Source organism: Mustela nivalis (genome assembly GCF_964662115.1).
Source record: "Mustela nivalis genome assembly, chromosome: 2".
In the NCBI taxonomy this organism is placed as follows: domain Eukaryota; kingdom Metazoa; phylum Chordata; class Mammalia; order Carnivora; family Mustelidae; genus Mustela; species Mustela nivalis.
The window spans coordinates 70,056,035-70,072,192 of record NC_139021.1 but is presented as its reverse complement, the minus strand read 5'-3'; the positions used below and the strand labels follow the sequence as shown (position 1 = coordinate 70,072,192).

Sequence of the window (16,158 nt, the reverse complement as noted above, 5' to 3'; positions counted from 1 at the left end):
TTTGGTCTGAGGAAATACTGATGCTTTGGGGAGTGTAATGAACAGTCCCTGAATTATAAACGCCTTCCTCACCAACACCCCCCACCCCCCCAGCATCCAAGCAGCCAGCATAACTTTCTCATCCACATGTTTCATATCTTGTATTTTGTGACCCATCATCTTGGCCACAAGCAAATGGGATCAGGGCCTGGGGTCTGAGCCAACACTACTGATCAGTAGCCAATGGTCCAGCTTAGCCTGAGAACCCCACAGAGGCATGCTGCACTCAAGAGTGTCAGCGCAGTCCAATAACCTATTCTCTCTAGAAGCCTCAGTGAAAGCAGAAGCCAGGCAGCAGAAGCATCCAGGAGCAGACACAAACTGTGATAGAGAATGCAAGACAACAGTGAAGAAGGCAGTAGGATGTGACAGAGAAGCTGTAGCTTGGCATAAAGCAGAGCAATAGAAACTGAGGGTCCAGAATAGAGGTGTAATTAAAATAGAGAGCGAGAGGGGAGGGCGATGGGGGCCCGGTGTTGGTACAGCTCCTGCAGTGGCCCCAACAGCCAGGAGTGACACTTCACTTCTTTAGGCACCTGGCTATGAAATTGCAGGTGTCATTTCCCTATGCATCCCTACAAAAACTCTTATCCTGATGAAGTTTTTGTGAGATCACTGAGCAGGTGCTGTCTCTGAGTGTGTCTCTGTGCCTTGCAACTTAAAAAAAAAAAAAAAAAAAAAAGACAAAAAACAGGTTCTGGGTTGAAACCGCATTGGTACAAAGGAAGGTCATCCCCATCAGGGATGTTCTTTTTGCACATGTAAGATAATGACAGAGGGGTATAGGGCCTGGAGAAAATTCAAAAACCAAAGCAGCATTCCATTTCAGCTCTGCCAAACCAGCTGAATATGGACCATGTGTCAGAATTGTGCTAAGACAAAATTGGTCACAATTTGGGAAAATCATTGCAAGTAACTTTTAAGAATCAGGAATGTTTATTGATTTTAATTCTTGCTGAGCATAGCACTACAATATTTGCATAAACACAACCTTGAGCACCAGAAATGCATTAGTGATCTTTGTACTTACCTATAAAACTTTTTTGGTGTGGTTAAGTTGAGGAAGCTTGGTGGGAAGGGACAGGGTTTGTGGGGGAAAGAGAGTGGAAATTACTGTGCAATTGACAAATTGTAAATTTATTGCTCATTATCCAAGGGTTACCTTGGCAAGTATAATTAAATCATATTTTCCTCATTCAGTGCACCAAAACTTTTAGTTCTTATACCAAAATTAAGTGGATACTTAGCTCTGCTCAGCAAATGTTGGACAAAGGCAAAGAAAATGTGTCTAACAGTGCGACTATACCTCCAAATAGTGGGCAAAGCCAGAATGCAAAGACTAAATAAGAGCCAATGAGGCGTTATCTTCAGCCCCAGTGACAATTTGTAGTTGACACTTTCTAAGCAGCTCTGAAAACAGTTTATACCACCACTTCAGACTGCCTGAAGAATTAAGATCACAGATAGGTTTTATTTATTCTGTAGCTGTTGTAACCCTACCCAAACTATTTTTTCTCCCTCCTAGAAATCTTGGAGCTGTGAGTTTTATGCCAAGTTGCATGTTTCAAATAAAGTTCAATAAAGAAGGCCTAATTCAGATAACAAGAGACTCTCTGAGATTCTTTATACACCAGCTGTTAACTTTTGTGTTGAAATGCTGGTTGGATATTTGATGCTTTCCTTTAATTCAGAAAAGCATTTAAAGCACTTAGGGAAGCACTGGATTGATTTTCAATATGGGAATCCCATGTCGGCAGAGCAACTCAGAAATAGTTCAATAAAATTTTGTGAGTAAGTTTTCTGCTCTAGCAAGTAACTAAATGAACTGAAATATTGTAATGTTGTATCTCTTGATGTTTTGTCTTATTTTAAACATTAATGACTCTTTAATGTTTGCTCTTCCAGACTAGGGAAACTTTTTCTTAAGTTATCTGTAACTTACAGAGATAAAAATGTAGTCATTTGTAAACAAATCAAGGTATTCAACTCTTTCTCTCTATCTGAACCCTTTGAAACCAAAAGGTCTCAGCAAGTATTCTTTCTTCCATGGCAATAAGTCATTTGCATAAGTTCAATAATAATCTGTTCTCCTTGTAACAGGACACCATTGGAAACACTGGTTATTTTACCATGGCTTTGACTGGAATGGTATTTGAAAAGACTCAGATATGACTAGACAGATTAAAGGAACTAAGGTTGACTCTATAAAACCTGGAACTGTAAAGCTCTTTGGAACTGTTGGCCTGATACCTTGCTTACAGAGTTCCCAGCAGCCTCACCAGGTGAGTAAAGGATGTTACTTCCTGGCAGGTGCAGGACCTCAGGATTCTTTGGGGGCCTCAGGAAGAAGAATTCACCCAAATCGACAGGGATTGCAGGCATGTCTGAGGGCAAGTATGTAGCTTGGCTTCTGGCCTGGAGAGGCTATTATAAGTTCAACCTAGAGATTCCTTACAAGAAGTTCCAGCAAGCATACTCTAAAAGATCTATATGATCACTCACTGTTCTTGCTGAGCTTATGTAAATAATTAGGCCAAGTTTGTTAAAACTGGACTTGATTTTCAAACAAATTAGTCCTGATTTGGCTAAAACGTGTGTTATTTTAGAGAGAAAAAATATGTTTTAATAACACACCTTTATGGATGTTAAATTCTATATTTGATTGTCTTTAAATGTTTGTTTACTAAAGCTAGACAACTTGAGGAAAGTTGCATGATAGCTCATTTAGACGATCTTGTTTTGCCAGTCAGTCAGCCCCAGATATAGGAAACTTCAGAAAATTGAAGGATTTGAAGGGAAGAATCTGACTGAGTTAGTGGGAATAGCAGAAAAGGTGTTTAACAACAGGGATGCACAAGACGATAAAAAACAGACCAAAAAAAAAAAAAAAACTGGTTAAGGTTTTGGCATTACATGAAGCGGAGAGGAGACAGGTAGGGGATAGTAAATGGAAGGAAAAGCCTAAGCATAGAGAAGGCAGGTGGGAAGACTTAGATTCAGATCAGTGCACTTACTGTAAGGATAAAGGACATTGGGCCAGGGAGTGCTCCAAAAGGAAGACAGCAACGCTTGCCACCAGAGACTGAAGGGGCCATGGTTCAGAGCCCCTCCCCAAACCTTGGATAAAAATTGAAGTGGAGGGGGAAATCAGTTGATTTTTTGGTGGACACGGGAGCCCAGTTTTCATCATTACTTAAACCTATGGGAAAACTACATGGAGAGGAAGTTTGGGTACAAGGAGCAAATGGCACAGAGAGACATAAATGGACAACAGAAAGGACTTTAAATTTGGCCTCGGGAGTAGTTAAACATCGATTTTTGGTCCTCCCTAATGCCCCATGTAATTTGATGGAAAGAGATCTCCTCCACAAGTTAAGAGCTGGCATTCAGTTCTCAGAAGGAGAGATGGCTGTAACCTTGAGACAACCCACTGTACAAGTGCTTATGGCAGCAGTAGATGAATACCTCCTTTACGAGCCAGTCTCAAAACCAGAGGAAACAAAAGGGAGGAGCTTTCTCCAAATCCTACAAGATGAGTTTCCCCAGGTTTGGGAAGAAGGGAAACCCCCTGGCTTGGCCAAGGAACAACCTCCAGTGGTGTTACAATTAAAGGCGACAGCTACGGCTATTCGCATTTGGCAGTACCCCCTTCCCCAGGAAGCAAAGGAAGGGAACAGAAAACATATTAACCATCTCTGAGGAGACGGGATCCTAGTTCCTTGCAAATCTCCATGGAACACATCTTTGCTGCCCATCATAAAGGCCAAGACTGAAGAGTACCGACCAGTCCAGGACTTGCAGGAAGATAATAAATGGGTTGAAGATATCCACCCGACGGTGCCTAAACCCTATACCCTACTCTCCTTCCTGGGCCCCAGAAGAACTGTGTATACCGTCTTAGATCTCAAGGATGCATTTTTTCTGCATGTCTTTAGCAAAGGAATTCTCAGCACCTTTTTGCTTTTGAGTGGTCTGACCCACAGGAAGGATTCCAAGGCCAGCTCACCTGGACCAGACTTCCCCAAGAGTTCAAGAATTCACCCACTATCTTTGAAGAGGCCCTACATGAGGATTTGCATGAGTACAGAACCTCCAACCCAGGAGTCACTCTGTTACAGTACATTGATGACTTGCTAGTAGCCACTGAGGACTATGAGTCATGTTTGCGGGAGACGAGAGCTCTCTTACAGGCTCTGCAGGAAAAGGGTATCGAGTGTCAGCAAAGAAAGCACAGCTCTGTCAGAGCCATGACACTTATCTAGGCTTTGATCTCCACGAGGGAGTGCGTACACTGTCTGAGTCCAGGAAACAGGTGATCACCCGATACCCCCACCCCACCATGTCCCGACAAGTAAGGGAGTTTCTTGGGCCGGTGGGCTACTGTAGGCTATGGATACCGCGGTTTGCAGAGATTGCCCTACCTCTACGAACTGACAAAAGGAGGGCTCACTATGATAGAGTGGACAGATGAGACAGAAGGAGCATTTCTGCCTTACTGCCTTACAAACAGCCTTACTGATTGCCCCAGCATTGGCCATCCCAGATGTTACCAAGCCCTTCCAATTGTATGTGGATGAAAAATCAGGGGTGGCCAAAGGAATTTTAACTCAGACTCTGGGGCCTTGGCGAAGGCCAGTGGCCTATGTTAGCAAGAAACTAGATCCAGTAGCAGCTGGTTTCCCCCCTTGCCTTTGCATAAATGCCGCCACAGCCCTCCTGATCAAGGATGCAAGTAAATTGACTTTGGGTCAAAAATCTCATCTTGACCACCACTCACACTTTTGAGGGCCTTCTCTGGACTCCACCCGACTGATGGATGATGAACACCCAAGTGACAGGGTATCAGGCCCTCCTCCTCAACGAACCAAGAGTGACTATCCAGCCCCCAATGGTGCTAAATCCAGCCACACTGCTGCCAAAGGAGCTGGCTGACCATCCACACGACTGTGCAGAGGTCCTAACCCAAGTCACAGGAATAAGGCCGCATCTCAGAGACATTCCCCTCCCAGATACTGAGAAGACTCTGTTCACAAATGGGAGTAGCTACATAGTCGATGGAAAGAGGTATGCAGGGGCTGCAGTGGTTTCTCCTGAGCAGGAACTCTGGGCAGCAGCCCTGCCACATGGAACTTCGGCACAAAATGTGTAACTGATTTCACTCACTAAAGCACTGCAGATGGCCAAAGGTAAAACCACCAACATCTCTATGGACAGCAGGTATGCCTTTGCTATTCTCCACATACATGGGGCTATTTATAAAGAAAGGGGCCTATTAACAACATAATGAAAAGGAATTAAAAAAAGAGGAGAAATATTGGCTCTCCTCCAGGCTATTTGGGACCCAAAAGAGATGGCTGTTATGCATTGCTTGGGACACCAAAAGGGGACTGATCTGATTTCAAAAGGAAACCAAATAGCAGATCAAGCCACAAAGCAAGCAGCCTGAGAAACAGTGCAAGAACTGGTTATACTCCTGGCTCCAGCCCTACCAGAAAAACTGAACTATTCAGAAGAAGATTTAAAGTATTTACAGAAATGGGTTAAATTGGACTATGAAGGGGACTGGGCTAAGACTAAAACAGGAAAAATAATTCTTCCTCGAAAACTAGGTAAGAAGTTAGTAGACCAAATACATCAGGGTACTCATTTGGGGATATGCAAACTCAAAGACCTTATAGGCAAGCAATTCCAGGTTTCTAAATTAGGGCGTATGGTTCAGGGTGTAGTTGATAGATGTGCTCAATGCCAGGCAGTTAATATGGAAAGAGCTAAAATGGGAAGAGGGAAAAGAGAAAGAGGTAAGGAACCAGGAATTTATTGGGAAAAAGATTTTACAGAAATGAAACCCAGAAAATATGGGCACAAGTATATGTTGGTTTTTGTGGATACTTTTTCAGGCTGGGTGGAGGCTTTTTCTGCCAAACATGAGGTGGCAGGACTGGTGGCCAAAAAGCTACTAGAAGAAATAATTCCTAGGTTTGGGCTGCCTCTCGCGATTGGGTCAGACAGTGGCCCTGCATTTGTGAGTTCAGTCTCACAGGCATTGGCCAAGGCTGTGGGCACAAACTGGAAACTACATTGTGCCTATTGGCCCCAGAGTTCCGGATAAGTAGAAAGAATGAACCGGACTCTTAAAGAGACCTTGACAAAACTAATTCTGGAGACTGGCGGTAGATGGGTGGGTCTCCCTCCTTTCACCCTCCTCAGGGCATGATGTACACACTATTTAAACAAGGTGACCCCATTTGAAATAATGTTTGGGAGACACCCCCCTCCCCGCTCTGTCCTCGGCTATAGGAGGTTGCCCTAGCAGAAATGACTGATCAGTCTGTACTCCAGTCACTGCAGGCATTAGTCTGTCTTAAAAAAGCCCATGCAGGGATCTGAACTGCCCACACTGGGACAGAGATGGTGGTACAACCACATCATTACCAACCCAGGGACTTGGTTTGAATATGTCACTATCAAGTGGGGAACTTGGAGCCTCGCTGGAAGGGACCGTTTAGTGTTATCCTAACCACCCCCATGGCAGTAAAAGTAGAAAGCATTAGGGCCTGGGTTTATGTGGGTCACGTCAAATGAGCCAAGAGTAAGGACACCCCCCAGAGATGGAAGCTGCAGCCAACAGACCCCTTTGACCATGGACTAAATCTAAGACCAAAAAAAAACCTGTGAGTTTATTGTTTCTCCTATTGTTACCTGTTTAGGTAAAGTATAAGTGGGAAATTAGATGAATGGAATTGGGAAAAATGAGCCGACTGTGCACTAATGTCATTTGTACCAAAGAAAATCAGAGCGATAAAATGTTAGTCTTACATGCTCAATATAATATAGAACTAGCTGAAAAGTCAAGGATTTGACTAATCTTCAAAGAAAAGGGGAGGAATGTAAGGGCCTGGTTGGCCAGAGGGAGCCATTTTGATGCAGTAAACTTGTATTGACCCTGCCCTTCCCAGAGGAATTTGCTTGCAAAGCCTAGATACAAGGGTGGGGCAGGCTGGATGAAGACATCCAATCAGTGGGGCGCGTGTATATCCACTAGGGTGAATTGAAACTCTATTGGCCACCTGTGTATAGCCCGGCTAAACTACCTCTATAAAAGTATGTCTGTGAGGCTGGGAAGGGTTGCCCCTTTGCAAGAGATGGCCCTGACTTGTCAGTATGATTCTCGATGCTTGGCACAAAATAATGCTTTGCTTGACCTTCGCTTTGTATCAGTCTCTCTCCTTTGATTACAAACCCTAACAATTTCAGCTGGTGATAGATTCCTTTGAGATTCTATATGAATTTAGAATGGATTTTTCTAATTTTGGGGGTGGGGATTTTGATAGGGATTACATTAAACCTGTGGATCACTTTGGGTGGTATTCATGTCTTAAAAATGTTAAGCCTTCCAATCCACAAAAAAGGCATGTCTTTCCAGTTGTCTTTGAATTCTTTCAGCAACATTTTATAGACTTCAAAATAAAAGCCTTTCAGCTTCTTGGTTATATTTATATTCTGAGTATTTTATTCTTTATGATGCTATCGTAAATGAGACTTCTTTCTTTTAAGATCTGTTTATTTATTTGAGAGAGTCGTGAGAAGGGGCAGAGGGAGAGAATCTTTCAAGCAGACTCCCCACTGAGTGTGGAGCTGAACATGGGGCTCAATCCCGGGACCCTGAGAGCGTGACTTGAGCCAAAAACAAGAATGAGGTGCTCAACTGACTGAGCCACCTAGACACCCTTCCTGACTGAGTTTTCTTAACATCATTTTTACACTGTTCATTGTTAATATACGGAAACTCTATTGATATTTGTGTGCTGATTTTATATCTCACAACTTTGTTGAATTCACTTTTTCTAACAGTTTCTTTGTGGAAGTGAATTTACAAGGTTTTCTATGTATATAAGGTCATCTCGTCTTCAGACAGAAAAAAATTTTCTTCTTCCTTTACAATTTTGATGCCCTTATTATAATTATTATTTTCTTATTTGGTTGCTCTGGCTAGGACTTCAAGCACCTCTGTTGAACAGAATACCATTTGCTTTTATTTTATTTTATTTTTTATTTTTATGTTTTGTAAAGACCTGAGTCAGTGTGGCCAAAGGAATCTGGAAGCTATAGAAGAATTTTAAAAGTATCTGACAAGTGTTATACAGGAAAAGTGTTATGTGTAAGGACAGACTTTCAACACTGATGAGACCAGCTTGTTTCACAAGGATCCTGGAAAACAAACCTATGTAACACAAATTGTGTTTCAGTTGATGAAAATGTTTTGACCAGAGACTCATAGAAACTTAACCCTATATTCTGTGACCCACACCACAAAGTAATAGTTCAGTGTTCCCTAATTCAGTGCTCACAAGTTTATAGTATATAACTACCATGAATAATGAGAATTGATTATTCTCTCCAATATTATTGCCATATGGTCTCCATTTCCACTAATATATATATATTGGACTCTGGCCCTGGTTCCTGACAGAGAGTTCCTGAAACTGTTGTAATTTCCCAAGTGATAAGAGCACTAGGAGCATTCGTTCTAATATTTGGTCTTTGACACTGGTTCCTTACACAGAGCTCCTAAATCCTTTGGAATTTTCTGGCTCCTGGATAAGGACTGGTTGCCAGGAAGATGCTCAGAACTTTTAGCCCAAGCCCCAACCCCAAGGAACAGAAGAGGGGCTAGAAATTGAGTTTACAATTAATCATACCTATGTGATGAAGTCCCCATAAAAATCCCAAAGGTATGAGATTCAGGGAGCTTTCAGGTTGGTATACACAACCACATGTTGGAAAAGTACTCAACTCCATAGGGATAGAAGCTCCTATGCTTAGGACCCTTCCAGACCTTGTCTTATGGAGCTCTTCATCTGGCTGCTCATCTACATCCTTAATCATATACTATTTTTATAATAAACACAATAAATGCAAGTAAGAGTTTTCTTGAGTTTAGTGAGTTTTTCTAGGGAATAATTGAATTCAAGGGGGGAGGGGAAATCATGGGAACCTCTGTTTGTAGCTAAGTTATGGGTAACCTGGGGACCTTTTACTTTGCAATTGACAAGTTGAAGTTGGGTGCAGTTGTTTGTAACTGAACCCTTAAATTGTGGAGTCTGCATTAATTCCAACTAGTATTAAAATTGAATTAAACTGTAGGATACTCAACAGGCATTGCAGAGAATTGCTTGGTTTGGGAAGCACACACACACACACACACACACACACACACACACACACACACACATACCTGGTATCAGAAGTGCTGTCAATAAGGTAGAAGAGTAATGAGAGAGAAGAAGCACACAGAAGGAGTGTTGTTTTATCCTCCATGCTCAAATCCTCAGGGAGACACTCTCTCTCTCTGGACCCCCAACTCTAGTGTACCTGAGGTATTCTTCTTCTTGTTAATGCACCGTGTGTACACCTTTCTCTCAGCATTTATCTCAGCAATCAATTTGTTGATTTTTTCTGTTTTCCCCATCCATTTTTAAGCTGTTGAGATGCAAGTTCCATATATATATCAAATAGTTTCAATGTATTAAATTAACAGTTTGTCTCCTTAAATATTTTAATAATTTCTTTACCCCCCCTTTCTTTTGAATTTGAGCTATCTATAATAAAATGTTGCTGAACAAAAATAAACTGCAGCTTAGTCCAAATGGAATAATTAAAAATTTGGAAAAAGCCATCTGAATTAATGTGTTTCTACTGTGCTCAGAATAATTCTAGAATATTAGAGCCAGGAGAAATCCTAACTTATTTACACACGTGCCAATTAGCTCTTCCAGGTTAGCTAAGAAGATAGGAAGGATAAAGATCTGAAACAGCGATCGGGGGCCAGAAAGGAAGGTCATGTGAGGAGAGTGCCATGTCCAGCCTCTGAGAGCAGCTCTGTGATTAAACAGCTCCAAGCTGTCTTCTTATGAACAGGCATACACTGCTGCCAGAGCTGGAACTACTGTTATAGAGCCATTGCTCTAGTGGCTACTTATGCCCAGCTTGTCGTGAGCCACTATTTCTATCACTACTCTCTCTGCCTACTTTATGCTCCTGCTCCTGCCTAGAAGTCCAAGTGCTAATGCTCTCTACAAGCCTAAAACTCAAATCAAACCAAATTCCACAGATTCAGGTTTCTTAAGATAGCTACTCTCCTTCCTGCCTCATGGAGATCTTGTGCATGCCCACCTACGATGATGCTGGTCACCCTGTAAATTAGTTGCCTTTTGGACAAGCACTTCCTTTATGAGTTATAATGGTGAGAAGGTATGATCCAGCTTCATAGAGGTCCTAAGAGTGTGGAATGAGCTCAAGTTACACCACTGGGAACTCTTCCTCCTTCCCTTTACAGAGGCAGAAAGTGAAACCTAAATAGTTAGATGATCACTGCAAGAAGGATTCCATTCAAAGCCTACCCTGAAGCACATTGTCTCCTCATAATAAGAAACTATCTCTTTGTCTCAGTCCTTTTGACCTATTCCAAATGTTTGGGTTAAGCCCACAAGGGCTGAATTAAGAGACACATCAGGTTTATGGAATGTGTAAACATATTGCCAATGTATGTTTTATTTAGAATTATTTAGGCTTAAAAATTAAGGATGGTTATGATTTCTGGATTGGTATGTAAGGACATTAGAGGGTCACTGCTTTATCTTAACATCAGATACAAAACTAAACAAACTGAAAAATCAACACCTTTTTTTTTTTTTTTTTTTGGATCTTTAAGAGGATTAAGGTCGTGGGGCAAACTTTCCACCAAAATTGGACAGACAGAGAATTACAATATACAGGAGTAGAAACCTCCCCAGGAACCAGTAATAGGGTCAGAAAATCTGAGTGTATTGGTAAATTGCTGGAGGCTAGGCCTGTACAAATCTTGGAATTAAGGGCTTTAGGGGAAACCAGTCATAGGTGACTGCCACACTTTTGTGACCCTACCGTTAGGAGCTTGACTGGTGCTCACAAGAAATATCACAGTAAATTCCCTTCATGTTTCTGGCAGGGAGAGGGGAAAGGCATTTGGACACATGCCAGAACACTCTACTCTTCTTAACATGGTCTATCTTCTGGAAAAACTCAACTGAATATCTTCTGAAAAAACCAGAGCCTAACCTGCTGGGATTTTCTCTGAGCCTATTTGACCTAAGGAGGAAAATACCCAACTTAAGTCTTTGTGGAGTTAAACAAACAAACAAACAAACTTGTGATGTTCACAGTCCAGAGGCATAGGCACACTAAAAGACTGAGACCTAACCATTGCACTATAGAATGCTTCCCTTTCACTAGAACTACAACTACATTACCAAAGGCCTACTTACTGTTGTTCATTTTCCCTAGCACATCACATCCAGTAATCAAGAGAAAATTACAAGGCATATTAAAAGGCAATAAACACAGTTTGAAGAGAAAGAGCAAGCACCAGAACTGGACATGACAGGGATGTTGGAATTTTCAGACAGGGAATTTAAAGCAATGAGGACTGGACATCAGAAGAAGACAACAGAGTAGGAAGTTCCTAAACTAATCCTTCAACCTCTGGATACAGCTAGGAAACACCAACATCAGAGTAAATAATCCAGAAAATGACCTGAAGATTAGCACAAGACTCCCCACAGCTAAATGTAGAGACAAGCCCACATTCAAGACAATAGGAAGGAAAGAGACATAGTAGGGAGTCAAATGGACCTGTGAGACTGTCTGCAAGAGGGAGGGATGTTGTGGGCTCAGGGAGGGGAGAGGAACAGACCCCACACCAGGCATCCCAGGCATGGGAGATCCTGACTGAGAAAACAAATCAGCAAAATATTTGGCTGTGAAAACCAGAATGGGCAAAGAATCAGTTCCACTTGGAGCTTTAAAATCAGCAGCTTGGTTCTAGGAGAGCCAGAGATAGCACAACAAATACCGCTCCTGTGATACAGCACAGAAGTAGCAGTTTGAAAAATGCCTAGAGTACACAGGACGATTGACTGATTGATTTCTTAATCTCAGAGCATGTGCTGGAGGCAAGGATTTTGGGGAGACTTCACCAAATACAAAACAGCTGGCAAGTATCATTTTGCTCCCCTGCACCCCAGCGTAAATAAGGGGACACCTGAGGGAACTAGCACAGATTAATACTCTAGAACTAGCTTGCAAACAGTATGCCTTGTCCACACACAGTTCTGTGAAGCCATACCTTCCATCCCAACCTGACACCCCAGGAGTTTTCCCAAGCAGCTGCAGGTCCTGTCCTGCAGCAGGCCAGCTCTAACCTTGATAGAAACATGTATCCTGCCCTTACATTCTGCAGACCTGCTCCCACCAATACAATCTTGGCTGGAGACCATCAAAAGCAGTATTACAAGCCTAGCAGTGTGCAAGCAGCCCAACAGCAGCCAGAACCACTCTAAAGTGATTCCTCCCCTAGGAAGAGAAGATAACCACACACACCAGTTCCACTGTGGACCCAGCAATGAGCTAGGGCCAGACATCTGGTATGACTGCAGGCCCCATCCACCAATGAAAACTTCTCAGGGAAAACACAGGAAAATCACCCCGCAGTTTGGTGTTACCGCATCTTTAGAAATGTCTGGTCTGACAACATGATTTTAAGGAGCTTCCACACTAACCCACTAAAAACTCAAAACCTGTACATAAATGTATCTGTGTCCTTATGGAAGCAGTGGGGCTGCCAAGGGGGTAGAAGTGACTGCAGTGGTCTGATATTGACACTTTACAGGCTTATAAGAGGTGTTCTCATCTTGCTTCTTTGAAGGCCCCTTCCCATTTATGGTGGTCCTTCACACTTCTGTTTTACTTGAATGATTTCCCCAAACCAAAGGGTTTAAAACAACATTGATAATCTGATATGGTTTCTGTGGGCCAGCCATCCAGGTGCAACTGGATGGGACAAGGAGAAAAGAAATGTCAATGATTTCAAGAAGTTTAAACCTACCAAGTATTAGAACACCATCTCTTCTACACTAATTCATTCTCGTATTAATCCTCAGTCTCCCAAAGCAGACAGAAGGCATCTGGTCCAAGAGGGGTTCTGGGCAGCGTCCCTTCCAAAGGCCATCTCCCCTTCAGCCAAGAAGTCCAATGGCCAGGTCCCAGACTTTCAACTCATATAATTTCTGTGCTTTCTCTAGGGACACCAGGGAACTTCTGGGCTCTTTCTCTGCCTTCTAGGAGGCTCTACGGGGCTGGGTCTAGTGCTCTCAGCCGACTTGTACCACACTGCCAGTTGTTTCCTCCTGCATTTGCCAAATATATCAGCACGGGAGGATCAAGTGAGGGGATGTCCTCTCAGAGAGATACATGGTGAACAGATAGAGGTCCTCTTTCTTACATTGTTCACCCTAATCTTTCAGTAGTTTCTACCATCTCTTGATTTCCCTGGAATTTCAACCCCAGGAGAGGGGGGTGGGGTGGGTCAGAAGCCCAAAATTCGGCTTCATGCTTCTGTTTTACTTATATCCCCAAACCAAAGGGAACAACATTGATAATCTGATATGGTTTCTGTGAGCCAGCCATTCAGGTGCAACTAGCCAGGTACCTGTGGCTCAGGATCTCTCACAAGGCTGCAGTCAAGATGTCATCTGGCTCTTCAGTCATCTCAGGGCTTTTCAGGGGAAAATCTTCTTTTGAGCTCACTCAGGTGGCTGTTAGCAGCCAGAGGTTCTTTATTGCTATAAGCAGGAAATATTCATTCCTTGCCACATGGGCCTCTCCATAATTTAGCCCACAACAAGCAGCAGGCTTCCCTAGGAACAGAAGAGGGAGGGAGGGAGGGAGGGAGAGCAAGCTCAAGAGGAGACTGGTCTCTTTGTCAACTAACTTCAGAAGTGACATCCTATCACTTTTCCCCATTCCGTCCTTTAGAAGTGAGTCAGTCGTTCCTAACTGCATTCAAGAGGTAGAGTATGCAACACAAAACTATGTGTACCAAAGATGGGAATCATTGGAGACCCTTAAAGGCTGCCCTCCATACTTTGGTGGGACTTTACCTTCGCTAGCCACCACGAGAATCTTTGCATCCTTACTAGAACGTGAACTAGGAGAATATTTTATCAAGCCCTTCTGGGATCCTGCAAGCAGCTTGCCTAGAAGTTCCTTGCACAAGGGTGCCTGTGTGCTCCGTAAGTTCAGCGTCTGACTCTTGATTTTGGTTCAAATCGTAATCCTATGAGCTGTGAAATCCAGCCCAACATCCACTTCTTCCTTGAGTGGAAAGGCTGTCTAGGTAACTCTCTCCCTCCGCCCCTCTCCCACTTGTCTGTGTGTGCCCTCTCCCTTTTTGTCTAGTAGTAGAAGTAGGAGGAGTAGTAGGAGTAGAAGCTTTTTGCATAGCAGTTCATAATGAGACAACCCTGGTTTGGAATGGGAGCTCTGAAATTCACTAGCTGTGTGATCTTGGGGCAAATTGTTTCCCCTCTCTGAACCTCAGTCATATATGACACACTGGGTTATTGGGACAATTAAGTGAACAGTAAAAGACACTTCAAACCCTTCATTCTATTCATTCTATTAAGGCATAGAATCCCTTAATAAAATCAATTCTCAGTAGAAGTAGTATCAGCAATTTGATATTTTTATTTTTTGTATGCTTCACATTGAAAAATACTCTCTCACATGCTATAGGGAATATGTAGCATTAGTACAATAATGGGGTGGATCTCCAGTAAAAGGAGCAATGGGTATGGCTTAAGGGGTAAGCACAGGAGCTTTTGGGCTCTGGTTGTGAGTGTTGGTGGCTGCTGGGAAAGGGAATCAGACCTGCAGGGGACCCAAGAACTTGGGAGTCTGGCCAGTGCACCCTTGCTCCCTTCTTGGGCTCCTGGGGATTCAGGGGAGCCTTTGGCCCTTGTGGGCTGTGCCCAGAAGAGCAGGAGCAGGAGCAGGAGCCCTCCCCCCCCCCAGAGACAGGCTGGACCCTGGGCCCAGAGTTGGCCAGCTTCTGCCTGAGGCAGTGCTTTTGTGCCTGGAGCCTTTGGAACTCCCTCTCTGGCCACAGAACAGCTTTCTGGCTCTCCTTACTTCTGTTGTCCACAGGAGGTGCTCACGGTCATGCAAAGAGGAGATTTTTCCACCCCTGGCAGTGCAGGTCCTAGCCCATGGACCTGTAGAGGCCTAAGTCCCAGTGGGCAGCAGCCGCCTTCTTGTGCACCTTGGCAAGTTCCTTATTCACTTGCAGGCAGCGTGCCTTCACCTCCATCACCTTCCTCTTCAGGTGTTTGATGTGCTTTTCCCATAGCTTAGGCTCTGCCTTCAGCTTCAGGTGCAACTTCTGAATCTCACTGTTCAGGAGGAGGGTGTTTGGCAGGTGAAAAGATCTCTGCTCAGCCTGGTGGATAATTTTGTTCCTTGAGAGCTCTTCATGCCTCTGATGTGCCTTCTTCTGGGCCCTGGAAGGCTTTCCTTTGTTCACGAGGGTCCCGCCTGAGGGCACATGGTCAGTGGAGGAGGAGCCAGTCTCCACCTGCCTCCTTGAGCCCCCACGTTCTAGATGATCTCTAAGCAGCTCCAGCAGATGCATCAACTTCAGTAGGATCTGGCTGAGGGTGTGGTGTTGGCTCTGGCCCTCACCGGTGGCCTGCACCCACACTCCTCCATCAGGAAGCTTGGGCCCGCCTGCAAATCAGTGCGTGGCAACAGGAGCTGACAGTAGCTGGGGTGGGGGGGTGAATCCCTCTATTATATACCTGAAACAAATACAACACTAGATGTCAATTTATTGGAATTAAAATTTTAAAAATTAAAAAAATAAAAAAAATATCAAAAGGAGAAAGATAACAAATATCCAAACACTTAGAAAGAAACATTCTACATTATCAAAGATAAAAGATAATATCTCAATGTGCTGAACTGAAGGAAAATTAAATACAACATATTAAAATTTGTGGGACACAGCTAAATCAATGGATAGCCAAATTTATAGCACTTAATGCATATGTTAGAAAGGAGGAGGGGCATCATTCAGAAGGAGGGGTGGCTCAGTCAATTAGTCCAATTCTTGATTTTGACTCAGGTCATGATCATTCTTGGTGTTGTGAGACTGAACCTGCATTGTGCTGGTGCTGGGCATGGAGGCTGCTTAATAATCTCTCTCTCTTTCTCTCTGCACCCCTTCCCTCTCTCTCCCTCCCATCT

At 43.4% G+C, this 16,158-nt stretch overlaps 1 protein-coding gene across 4 annotated transcripts in view; it reads right to left on the bottom strand.

Moving 5' to 3' along the window:
• Nucleotides 1-15,640: 15,640 nt before the first annotated feature.
• LOC309859431 (phosphatidylinositol 3,4,5-trisphosphate-dependent Rac exchanger 2 protein-like) overlaps nt 15,641-16,158 on the bottom strand; it is a 112,260-nt gene continuing 111,742 nt past the window's right edge. For 3 of the 4 annotated variants that reach the window (XM_082720090.1, XM_082720089.1, XM_082720091.1), the window contains one exon: nt 15,641-15,710. The gene's annotated coding sequence lies outside the window, so the exon portion shown is untranslated. The remainder of the gene's footprint in view (nt 15,711-16,158) is intronic. The other variant, XR_014308687.1, reaches the window with a different exon arrangement.